The sequence below is a fragment of the Nothoprocta perdicaria genome, unplaced genomic scaffold (genome assembly GCF_003342845.1).
Source record: "Nothoprocta perdicaria isolate Ctin4 unplaced genomic scaffold, notPer1 scaffold_259, whole genome shotgun sequence".
In the NCBI taxonomy this organism is placed as follows: Eukaryota; Metazoa; Chordata; class Aves; order Tinamiformes; family Tinamidae; genus Nothoprocta; species Nothoprocta perdicaria.
In genome coordinates this window covers 676,550-689,842 of record NW_020455487.1, presented here as the reverse complement: position 1 = coordinate 689,842, position 13,293 = coordinate 676,550, and the positions used below count along the sequence as shown (strand labels likewise).

General features: G+C 41.3%; 1 long non-coding RNA gene across 1 annotated transcript; it reads right to left on the bottom strand.

Moving 5' to 3' along the window:
* Positions 1–10,978: 10,978 nt before the first annotated feature.
* LOC112948245 lies at positions 10,979–12,846 on the bottom strand. Its single transcript, XR_003249568.1, has 2 exons — positions 12,769–12,846; positions 10,979–11,787 (listed from the first exon to the last, which is right to left on the bottom strand). It is a non-coding gene; the product is annotated as an uncharacterized LOC112948245 (long non-coding RNA).
* Positions 12,847–13,293: the final 447 nt, after the last annotated feature.

Below are 13,293 nucleotides of genomic sequence, written 5' to 3'. Positions count from 1 at the left end.
GGACCACAATCACTAGTTCCTTTGAAAATCCTTAATTAAAACATATTCATATTTCCAGTTATCACTCCTCATTCCACCACAAGTCTGTTTTATATTTCATTCAGCATTTTTCTTCGCTATGTATAAGGTTTTTTTTTTTTAAATCATTTGGTTTCCTCTTTTGTTAAGTGACCCTCTTTTCCCCATCCTAGAGTTCACCCTGCTCTTTCCTCCTCATCCCCTACCCACCTTTGCCATCACAGAAAGTTACGCATGATTCAGGGATACTATMAGCGAGCAAGAACATGAAAATATGATGCCTTTTCAATCTAGCAGTGCAATGCACACCTGCCACTTACAGGCATCCAAGCATGTGCAGCATTTTATAAAGTTGGCTTCCTCAGTAGTACCGAACAAGAATAAATAAGTAGTAAAAACAAAAACAGTCAGTAGAGATTTGCAAGGGCCATAAATCCTCTGCCTCAACTTCAAACCTTCACTGATTTTTTTTTTTCTTTTTTTTAAAAAGGTGCCAAATCTCAAGTGCCAGTCAACTCTGAAGATGTCTGCTCGTTTYCAGAAACATTTATACTGACAACGGTTAGCTCTTAATAAATAATATCCAGCAACAGAAAACAGGCAAAAAGTGATCTGACAACTAGGATTTTATAAAACAGAGCAAATACATTTTCTAGAGTTTTATCTAATAAAATTATTGCTGCTACTATAGCTCAACTAAGCCTTTTAATTTATAAGCCTTCCTCTGGAAATCAAAGTGGTTCACACATTATTAGAAAATACACTATAAAATGATAAAAGCTCCCTGTTTGCTCACTGTGTTTATCACTTCCAGCAACTTTCTTACAAGGGAGAGAGCGGCAGACTGTGGTGCCATTAAAAGTTTATTAAGGATGTTTGTTCTGGTAGATTTTCAGGGACTGATAATTGCAGAAAACTTGGAAAACCCCAGCGGAGTCTAAACACGTGCTGTTAAGGCCGTAACTCCGTCACGTTCTTCAAAGCGGGCAGAAGGACACACAAACTTACCCTGCTGCTAACAAGCGGCCTCAGCATCTTGCTGCTAACACCAGCCACGAGGCCGTGACGTCCAGGCCGCCGACCCCGCAGCTGAAGCTGAACGCTGCACACCAGCCTCGCCGACTCGCTGCTCTCCTCCGCTCCCCAGCCACAAGCGTGACCTGAAGACGTGGAACTGGGCAAGCCTGAACTCAACACCTACCAGTGAAGCAGCAACAGCAAACCAGTTGGTCAATAAATTTAGATATAAAGAAGCTGCTTCTTGGTCGCTTAAGTCCTGAGTGGAGAGGATAGAGCTGTGCYAAACTTATCAGGTAACCTGGAGCCCATAGTTCAGCTATACCTGAGAAGTGCTTAGCTGCATGTTCCTCATCCTGAAAGGAAGGGGCAAATTATGTTTGGATCACTACAGATTRACTCCTACAGATTGACTTGTCTCAAGTGGAGACTTGTACAAGACTCCCCTGCATCCTGTATCAGAGAAATGAGGCAAATTCCACTGAATTTCTTTATTTGAGATGAGTTTCCATGGCCTTAGACTCTTCACAGCAAGTTATAAATGTGGCTGTTATGACTTGTTTTAGATGAAGTAACCGACTCTTAACTACGCTGAAACGCTGAGATAAGGGGAAGGAGGTGATAAAGTAGTTAGGGCTGCTCGGTGACCTGACCTCTCCATTAATTACTGTTCAGCAGCAGTAACATACGCACATGGGAAGATACAGTTGGGTRTTCATTGCTTTTGCTGAAACAAGGAGATGCAGCTGGCGTTATGATTTTAAATCAATATTTTAATTTCTTAACCATTTGTGGGATTTTGAATTCCCTGTTACATGTAAGAAACATTAAAAAAAGACTCTTGCAGACTTTTTGAGGGCTCTTTCCTCCAGCAGCCAGAAGATGCAAATGTAGGACACATTATTTGATAGGGAGTGAATGGCACAGACACACATGGACATTAACACAATTGTAAATAACACCGTGGCAAATTGTAATCACAAATAAAGCAAATAAATAAAATGGTTTATCCACTTCAAATGGAGAAACTTGTGTGTATTACTGCTCTAAAGTTTTGATGAAACAAAGTCTCAAGGCCCACAGTAAAGCACACGTGTAGTTTGTACATAGATAAAACAGATGTAAAAAAGTTGAGACTCCTTGGGCTGCTCATTTGATTATATTGGTTTTTTTTTCCAGTTCCTCAGTAAATTGATGATTTTTGTCATCTGTGGAAAGAGCAGACATTCACACCACCAAGTGCCAGTACAAAGTTTACTTCGACTCACAGTGAGCGAAAGGGTTTCTTCTTGCCAGTCGTGACTGCGGCAGCACGGAGGGCGTGCGGGAGGAAGGGAAACAGAGCAAGGGACTTCTCAGGGACATCCCTAGGAAGCACAAGGAGGCCTTGGGCTGTCACTCCTGCTCTGGGACTGCTTGCCCACCTCCCCTCTCTGCCTCTTTCCCTCTACTYTCAATAACAAGAGGTAGATCAAGATCATTGGCTTAAAGTTTCTTCCTAGACACTTCTGAAATAAAGGACTTTTTATAAGAAGATCTCCACAAAACACTTCTTCATTTTTTCTTCTAAAAATATGTAACATMCAAGGTGCTACGGAAGGTGAGCTAAAACAATCTGAATAAAAAGATCTGAATACTCTGGTCAAGGTTATAAAGAAGAAAAATATAACTCAATTAGCAGGTGTGAAACATGTTTAGTTATTACAGGAATACTGAGAATAAGTAAATGTCTCCCTGTGTAAATACAGAGCATAAACAGTTGTGTACAAATGCCTGCAGGTGAGCACACAAGGAAGCAAGAGCCAGATCAATTCGTATTTGATACTACAGTAACCAGATAAGTACTTCCGTTCATGCTTTACAAAATTTGATGTCTTTGTTATTTCACGAGATTATGTGCTTTTACAGAACACTATAAAGCTCTTCACAATTCATAAATGCCACACAAGAAAGCCCGACCCAGTAGTTCCTAGTTGTCTTCACGCTACCCTCATGCAGAAGAGCAGTGTCGCCAGGCAGAGCTCTGCCCGGCTGCAGTCRCCCTTCCACACGGGCTCGGAGAAGCTGCTTTGGTTGGGCTGAGGAGAGGGAACCCGTGCAGCACCGAATGCTCCCTCGCCTCTGCGAAATGGCCTGAAACCGGGATGCTGAGCATATAAATGCAGGGAAGCACCGCTCGCAGGCAGCGGCAGGCGGCAGGAATGTTCCCCTTTTGCCCCCATGGGAATTCTGGCACGTGTTTCGGGCAGCACCTTGGCAAGCAGCTGGGAAGTGACTTCTCCCACGAACACCAGAGTGCTCTGAGTCTCAAGGAACATGGAAAAGTAGCACACAAGTGACAGCTGGGAGGGCAACATGTGGGGAAGCTGCGAGGCTGTTAGGACTTGTTCTCGGCCTCCAAAAGCAGAGCCGCCAAGCATCAAAACGTGAGGAACAAGGAGGTTTAGTCAGGGACACAGAGCAGTGGCTGCCAACAGAAGGGGGCAGATGGTCTCAGCTGAGCAGAGCACTGGGACACAGAGGAGTGAGCTGCACTTGGGAAGAAAGGACCAAGGAAAGGCCGGGGCACTCAAGTGACAAACAGACCAAGGAATAGATTTGTTACACCCAACTCTCACCCCAAGGTCTTTTTTTTAAATCTCAGTCAGATTTATAACATTTTCYAATCAAGTCTTTAGCTTCCAGGATTGAAAAGTTTAGTCTCCTCTGGCAAGCTGAATCTAAAACAGGAGATGAGGAWGCGTAGAGCAAGTAATTCCACCTCCATGTTCTGCCTGATTCAGGGTCCTAAGATATTGGGCTGTGTTTCTGAGCAAGTTCCATCACTCTTTGAAAAATAAAAATAACAGAGCCCTGCAGTTGAAAATTTAAAATTACAATTTCAAGAGCTAGTGTACTTTATCTAAAAAGTGCCAAATGGAGGTAAAGGATTTCTTTGCTTTATACATATGTAAGACCTCTCAGGTAATATTTCTAAGCACCGCTACCATATGCACCTATGCTAACAGCTGTACCACTGAATGAAAAGCTGCCAGAATGTGCAGATTCAGAACTTCAGCTGAATACGATTTACCATAGCACACGTATCTAAGCACATCCTTTTATGTGCAAGTACTTTTCATACTGACATCTCATCAAGCCCCAAATGCCTTTCCATTATGGAAAGCATTAAAAGGTCCATATACATGCAGCTCACAGAACTTCTGCACAACGTTGATCGCATTCCATGATGATTCTTTTGAGTCGATGGATTTATAATCCATCTATCGCAGTGGGGGTGTCTGTAAGTCTCATTTGGAGTGTGATGTGGGGAACCACCAGCAGAAAGCGTGAAAGAGATGTGACAAACCGAGCACCTGTAAGGCATGAAAGAATGAGAACCCTTAGAAACTTCTCATCTCCATCCCTCCCTCAACAACTTGCATTTATTCTGAAAAATTACCAGGATTACACTGGTAATCCTGTGGTTAAAAAAAAAATAAAAATAAAAATAAAACCTCTTTTAATGTACAAATCTTGGGTGAGATATAAGATTTGAGGCTTTTGGAAGACAGGAAAATAGAGGAAGAGAGCAGACTTGACTTCCTTCATGATAACCCATCCATGTCAAACCATTTCCCAAAGGAAAATAAAATTACCTTAAACCAATTAAACTCTACATTTGAATCCCTTTCCTCTCATAAATCCCAAGCTGGTCTCTTCAATAAAGAGTACGAGGACTCCTGACACAGTAGCACTGCTGCAGCCAAGGGCTAAGCATCCTTACTTGTGGTGTCTGGAAAATATCATTCCACTTTCATTCCTCTCAATTCAGCCACTGTATATTAAAAATGTACTATTCCCCCATTAGCTGGTCACACAGCCTTCTCAGACATCCCCATTGCCCTACTGAAACTCTATTTCAAGTCTATTCATAACATGAACATCAGCTATTCTGACCACAGTCTCCAGTCTCTATGTTTTATGACTTCTTTAGTTCCTTAACTCTCATATAAAATGTGAAGATTTTCATCTTGTGTTGAAAAGTTTCACATAGTTCTACTCAGGACATTACTCGCATCTTCATCTTCTTACATCTATTTMCAATCTAGCTATTGCTGAGGTTTATTTTCCAACAACTAAATTTGTCACCTTTATTTCACACTTTACCTACTCTTCCAAATCACAAAGTCAAAAAAATGACCAGCAGGTACATGTCAAAGTTTTCTTCTTCCTATGAATGTTTGTTTTGGTTTTGGGAAGGAACTATTGCATAAACTGTTAATTTCTCACAGAATGACAGGATGKCTGAGGTTGGAAGGGACCTCCAGAGATCATCCAGTCCAACCCCCTGCTCCAGCAGGGACATCCAGAGCACGGGGCACAGGGCGGCATCCAGGCGGCTTGGGAAGATCTTCAGAGAAGGAGACTCCACAGCCTCCCTGGGCAGCCTGGGCCAGGGCTCTGGTACCCTCACGGCAAAGAAGTTCCTCCTCACATGGAGATGAAACTGCCTGTGTTGCAACTTATACCCACTGCCCCTTGTCCTGTCACTGGCCACCACTGAGAAGAGTTTGGCCCCTTCTTCCCTAAACTCTCCCTTCAGGTATTTGTACATATTAATCAGACCCCCTCTCACCTTCTCTTCTCCAGGCTAAACAGGCCCAGCTCACTCACTCTCTCCTCRTAGGASAGATGCTCCAGTCTCTTAATCATCACCCTCTGGTTCAGTTTTATAAGACTTGCTYTCACTTGTGTTTTGAACTATTTAGTCTTTCTGACTAACAGATAGTCTAGCCTGTCTAGATAGTGTAACTACCTAGTCACCAACCATTCCGGTCTCGGTGCCATGCAGGCTGCTTGAACACTAAGGCGCAATKCAGAAGTTTGATTAAACTAAAGCCTCATCAATGGGATGAGTCACACGTGACCTRCTCCTCCCCCCTTGTCCGCCACAAAACCCTCCCTCACAACAGATTGCTGCAGCAAGCACCATGAATGACAACCAAAGGAAGAGCTGCAGAACAAAGCAACAAGCAACACTCAGTGTTAGAAGAGGAGCCTCAACACCTTACGAGGAGGATAAGCAGCTCTCCAAAAGGGCTCCTTGAGGCACCTGCCTTGTCTATGTTGCTGCGCTAGCAGCAGGTAAGCTTTTAAGAGTATGTAAGGTTGGGCAGCTTAAAGCAGAAACTTCTACCCAAGTCAATGTTACATCTTTGCAATCACAAACATTGAATTGAGAATATTATATTATATTATATTGTTGGAAGAAATGAGCAGGTCATAAACCTGAATCTAACAGGAAAAAAACAGACCAGGTCTGCTCCACCAGTTATTGCAATAGGAAGACAGTGCAACACACTGAGTGTGACCRGTCAGGTGCCAGAGGGATCCACAGTGTGCTGGGGACAGAGAGGGCATTTGCTCAAACAGTAATCTAATTCTCTCCATTTCTTTTGTAAAAATCTACAGAAGCTTTTTTTGATCGTCAGTAACTGCTGCTCATCATCAGTAACTACACATTAGCTCATAAATCAGCTACMATCTTCAGCGTTGACACAGTCAGAATAATAAAGAAATTTAAATTAGGAGAAACTTCTGACAGACATCTAAATTCCTGCTTAACTCAGTCTACCACTCAACCCTGTGTGTCCCTGGTAGCTTTGCTCTGGCTGCTCCCACTGCCCTTCTGGTTCTCCATGGGGCTGGAAAGGGCTTCCTGAAGAATATGYTCCATCACCTACTGACCTATAAGACTACTCTGTAGTTCCCCGGAACCTCCTTCTTCCTGAAGTGCATGGTGTCCTCTGAGAGCCCATGCTGTTTAAGTAAAAATAAGACAGTTTGTGTATGACTACACRTTTACCTACGATGAATGTCAACTGTCATTTCAGCACCCACTTATCTAACATTATAACATCTTCCTGCCATTCCTCTCCGATAGTGTTTTCTTCACAACCCTTATCATCACCAACAAACTTCATCTCAGTAGTCATCTTCTTTCCAGATGATAGCCCTTTACCTTGATTAATCATCAGCATTTTAGCAAGTAAAAAAATGAACATACTAAAAATAGAATATTCCCATCCATGAAATGCATTTTCCTCTTACCTGACAGCAACTTGGCTTCCTACAGAGCCTTGCTGTGATGAAGAGCCTTGCTGCATGTCCTCTGAACATACAAAAAGACCACTCTCCACTGAATTTCTTCTGTAAACATGTTTTTGACTCCTTTCAAGAATCCTACAAGATAATCGAGCCATGATTTCCCCTTATGAAAGCAACAGGGACCTCCTGCTGTGTCATAGTAGGTGAGAAGCTATTGATTCTATTCTCTGCAATAGTTTCCCCCAATTTTACCACTGCAGATGTTAAGCTTACTAGTAAGTGTTCCCCTAGAGCTCTTTTTATAAAATACTTCCAGATTTTCCAAATGCCAAGTTTTAAGCAGGAGGTCACAGACACATTTAGTAGTGTGGTTATTTAATCCTTGAGCTCTTTTAAATACCATCTGGTTTTGACAACTGGTACCTTTAAATACCATCTGGTTCATGACATTTGTTTTGACAAACTTGTTCCATAACTGCCTGTAACCAACACTTCGATCTAAGAGATCCTTCCACACATCCTCCATACTCAAAGGCTCCAGATTAGAACTTTTTCAAGCTCAAAACAAATACAGATGCAAAAACAAACAAAGACAAAAAAAATCCATGATAGTTTCTTTTTCTAAAATAGCCTTATTTCCAATCTGTCTACAGAAAGAAAGTTCTCTAGCTGGCTCCTGTTGCCAGTGTTTCAAGAAGATTTATTAGTTTCATGCCTTTTTCAAGTTGTTCCTCAAGCAATCCTTGGCTTGCTTTATTATTTTTTTCCTTATTCTGGCAGAATTTATGATTCTTCTACTTTGCTATGGCAGACTAGATTTGACCTTTATAAAAAAGATGAACTTCTGTGTCTAATTACCTCTCTTATCCTGCTGTTTAGCTATGCCATGCCAGCTTCATTCTAGACTTAAGTGTACACATTTGCTCCAAGATTCCCATATGGCATCTTTAAGTAGTTCCCCTACCACTTGCAAGGCTTTTAGTTTTCACAAATTCTCCTTAATAAGCTCTTCATTTTTTTTTATGTAGCTATCTTTAAAAAGAAAACCCCTAAAGCAGGGGATTTTCAGAGAGARGAGGTTGATTTTTCAAGATTTAAATACATGACACCGATCAATACACTCACGGAACAACCATTTGACAGTACCACTTGCAACCAGATCCTGCACATTGGTCAGACCCATGCAGAAAGTCTGCTTCGCCTCTGACTTATTTCTTCCCTACCTGCTTCGCAAAATAGTCATTAAACTGTGTCTAGCAATTTAGTCTTCCCATCAGTCATTGACTGCTGATGAAGTCAACAGGCTGAGCAGGGCACAACACGATTAAGTGGCCACAAGAGAATAAAAGAAGGGGCTACACAGAGGGATGGAAGAGGATTAGTTTGACTGCATAATAAAGGCAGCTTCTGTGCATTTATATATCACATTACTCTCGAGGCTCCCGGTCCTGGAATTAGGCATTTATCTTCTTACATAAGTTGCTCTTTTTCTTACATTCTTAACCTCCTGATTGCAGAGGAAAGATTTTAAAATTCAGACATTAGGTGTGAATTCAAAAAGCAGTAGGCAAACAGATCTCCATTAAAGCAAAAGTGTCATGTAACTGCTTAAGTAGCTTTCAAAAGTTTTAGAAAAACCTCAAATGTGACTACTAAGATTAAACAGGCCCACTACACAGTCAAAATACCTGCTGATAACTCAYTTGAAAAACTACATACACTTCTTTGTTTTGATGCAAGCAGCTGGTCTTTGGATTCCTTGCCTGTTACRCCCAGTATAACATCACTTTGCCCTGGAGCATACAGAAGAAAACCTCCCAGCCTGCTTGTGCCTTAGCTCTTCACTTTAAGTATTTACAGCCCATTTAAGCATCTACTTCTTTCCTAAGGTCCAAAAGCATCAGCAACCTTCCTTCTTTCTCTGCCTGGCAGGAGGACAAATCCAGAACCTACTTAACTTTCCTTCACTTATTCCTTCCCATCCCAGGATGAAACCTGGGCTTAGCCCACAGAGCTGCACACCAACCATAGCTGGCAGGAGACCAACAAAACTGCCAACTCCAATCTCTAGGAACAATTTTACGGTGATCTCACTGTCTTCTCAAAAACACCTTAAAAGCAAAAGGCTGAGGCAATTGATAGAAAAGTTGCAATTATCTTTTAGTATCCTCTAGGAGAAACTGAACACAAATCTAAGGGAAACAWTTATAAGCAGGAGGTTAAGGGAGAAGAGAGAAAGAGAAGAGTTGTAGGGAAAGCCATCCTTTCTGTTTCCTCTACGTGTTTTAGGTAGGGTAAGAGAGCAGCTTTTTTTCCTGAGATTTTGTGCACTGCTGGGAACACAGTGAACAATAAATCAAGGAATGCAGGTCATATTAAAGTAGTAAATTCAGTTAGCCCTTGCACATTCCTGACCAAATGGCTAAAAATCCAGGAGTCCCTCTGAACCTCAGCAAGGTGGACAAGCTCAACAGAGCTGAACATATCATTCTATAAGCAAAGCAATCAGGGAAAGAAAACAGAAGAGGTGGCAAAAAGAAAGGATGACAACAACAACAACACAGGAGAATGGACAATATCAGGCTGGTAAGGAAGGCAGATCAAAAATGCAGGCCATAACCCAGATAACACAGGAAATAAGCATCTTTACAAAAGCAAGAGATGTTTGTGGGGAAAAAAAAACCTTTACTTTTTCCGTATGTGCTTTTGAGCTTTTCTGTTAACTATGCATATAAAATACAGCGAAACTCCTCCAGTTAAATTGAGCCTAATTTAGTTCCTAAAAACTACTACTTAATTTGTTTACTATAAACACTTCTATAATTACCATGATTTTTCAGTATTTCAAAATATTTACACTGGAAACACCTCACAACAACCTAAAATACAAGTAACTGAGCATGAAATAAGACCACCAAACATTAACCATTCCCAGGGCTCTTCTAATCGGAGCTGCAGCACCGTGTGGCTGCACTCAAGCACCCCGGTCCATCTGTTTGCAAGCTGCAGTCCACCAGTTTTACCACCACCCCGCGGCCATTTCTGTGCCTGCTGCTGGCCCTGATCAAAGTGGAAGTTATCGTATCGACCAATACCTGAAACTTCAATCAGATGCATACATACATTAATGAGAAGTAATCTGCAAGTGTCAGAGGCAGTTTGGAAAGCTCAAAACAGGGCCCATTTTGGGGTTCATGGGCCTGTCAGTTGGCTCTCGACAACAGACACAGCAACAAGGGAACCCAACGAGCACTATTCTGAAGATAGTGTGACCTGGACTTAAAAGAAAAGCTGGGTTTAGCTGAGCCTTTTATTTAGGCAGTTAAATTTTCTATTTGGAGGAAACTTTCAACTGGCATTTCCAGATTTTAAAAACTTGTCAAAAATGACACAACCACTTCAAAACAATATGAGCTGTGACACAATCTTCAACAGGGGCAGTAAGCCTCGAGTTCACAAAAACATTTGCCTAAGTAGCAAAACAACCACAAAAAAGTCATTTCTTCCTCAGCAGTTAATAAGCAGACAGACTAAAGGGTTTTAAAGATCATCCCTATTGAATTTTTCTACTTAGCATTTTTAAGTATTTGTAGTCCACTTAAAAGAAATGAAAAGATACAAACAACAGTTCTTTGGCCATGTATTTATTCGTCCTTTGTGGCTTCTGCATTATACACATGTAGTCACATTTTTTATATAGAAATTTCTATACAGAAGTTCTGAGYCAAACTTTACATGAAGGAATTGACCTATTTAGGTAGTTTAATCACACAGTTCTGAAATAAAAAAAATAKAATTTGAAAAAGAAAAGAACAGTTTTTTATTTTTAAACTCTYGACCGTTTTTCATGTTAACATGATAATTACGATTTTATACTGACATTTTATCTGTGAACATTAAGAAAATTTATCACTGAGAAGTAAATAAATTCTGAAGAGTCTTGTCTAAAATATGAACATGAAAAATTACAGAAGAACTAGATTCTCCAATAAAAATAGCTTATATAGAAATGCTCGATATGAAACTACATGGAACTGTGTATATTTACAAGAGATATTAGGAATGAGAGTCTCAACAAAATCAAGGCAAACGTGAGTGCACATTTTCACTACTGCTGCTGGTAAACATCTGTTTTCTCCTGAACACAGTGGAGAAGAAACATGGGACCTTCTTTGGTACCAAGAAGGATGTCATTTCAGTCTAAAAAGGAAGTGAAGAGGAACATATTTACAATATATGCTTGGAAGAGTCTTAGCATTCACTGGATGTCCTCAAAGAATCAGAATGCCTTTGAAAACATTAATGCTGGTAATCAGAGTTTTCTTTAGATAAGCAAGTGTAATAACCATACTGAAATAAAATGCATCTTTGCTTTATTTAAAAATTATAGGCCCTGATCTTGTAAATAGTTCTTAAAGGTTCTTGTAAAAGATTTTCAGGAGTAGGGAGTAATTAGTTACTTTAGCATGTCTTAGAAACATCTCCTTCAGATGACTTCATGGTCTCTAAAGAAAGAGCAAATCCCACACCCATCTTCAAGGAGGAGACTCCAGGGAACGAGAAACTGGTCCATCCCATCTCAGCAGTGATGTAGCAAATTCTCCTGGAAGCCATTTCCAGCCACATGAAGAACCAGAACGGGACTGGCGATGAGAAGCCTTGCTGTGTGGAAAAGGGAGGAACAAGAATGTTGTTTATATTGACTTTAACACTTTCTCCCAGTGTCCTTCAAGCTACCCTAACCAGAATGATATGACAAGCTGAAACGTGGCCCTTAGAGTGGGAGTGAYGGTGGTACAAAGGTGACCAATTACTTGCAGTGTCTCAAGGACTGATGCTCAGGCCAATTCCTAAGGTCCACGTGGACAACCTCTCCAATGAAATAAGTTCATGGATGACACCAAGTTAGAGAGCRGTCACGAGTCCCAGTCAAGATGAAGACATGCAAAGCCCTGCATCTGGCCTGAGGGAACCCTGTGCAATGAGCCAGGTGGGGCAGCGGCTGGCTGGGAAGCAGCTCTGCCAGAATGGCCTTGGTAGACAGTAAACTGAGCAAAGGTCAACAGGGGGAAAGCAGGAAAGCTGGCCCACGACGTGCTGGAGTGCTGCAGACGGGTTTGGGAGCCCTAGGAGAAGGGAGACCTTGACACCCTGGTCAAGTCCAGTGTAGAGCTGCCAAGCTGCTAGGGAACAAGGAGAGGCTGGGAAAGCTGTGTCTCCTTGGCCTGGGTATAAGGCATCTGGGGAGACTCCACTGCTCTGCTCAAGTTCCTAGTGGGAAAGGACAGAAGATGGGGCAGACTTTGCCTGGATGCACGTGTTGATAGGACAAGAAAGAAATGAGTGTAATTTTGAAAGTAGAGCTTGATGATAGCAGAAATTTTTTTTTGGTTGGTAGTTGTAACATGGGTGATTAAATACTAGAAGAAGTTGTCCAGAAAGTCTGTAGAGTGTCCGTCCTCAACTATATTCAAGAATCTGGACAAGGTCTACAGCAACCTGACCTAGTAAGGGATTTGCCTAGTAAGCAGGGATTTGCCTAGATGACTGACAGAAAACCCTAACTAAGTATACAAATCTACAATGAATGCGTATAACCATTACTAAAGAACAAAACAAAATAGTTCATAAAGTTCTTCTCACCTGAGCATGAAGTCAATAACAGAAGAGATTTCCTGTCATTTTGACAGACTTTTCTGCCATGAAAACACAGTTAGTGATAAGTTTCTTATTTCTTGTATTTGAAGTTTCTTGGAAAACAATGGTCTTGCCCCCATCACTAAGAGTCAAGATCTAGTTAAAGGATGAAAATATTACATGAGAACTATACAAGTGGGTGTTGTAATGCAGCAACAGAAGCTGGTTAATTTAACATGTGTTTCTTGCTAAACCATCAGTCTGATTTATGTCGGAGGCAGGGAGAGAAAAAAATAAAGATACATGTACAACTAGCCTTCAGACTAGCTACCATTTGAATTTCCTCATTATATCCATGCTTTTCTCTTCCAGTAAGCAAATGTAAGAAAAGCTCTATGCGATTATTTGAAATTCTGAAATACAGGCTTTCAAACTGTGTATTTTTGACCCCTCCATCACCTCACAAGACCATTTCTGCTCTCATTTTTGCTGCCTTGAAGGTTTGCTCCCACTTCAGCCTCCTACACTCCC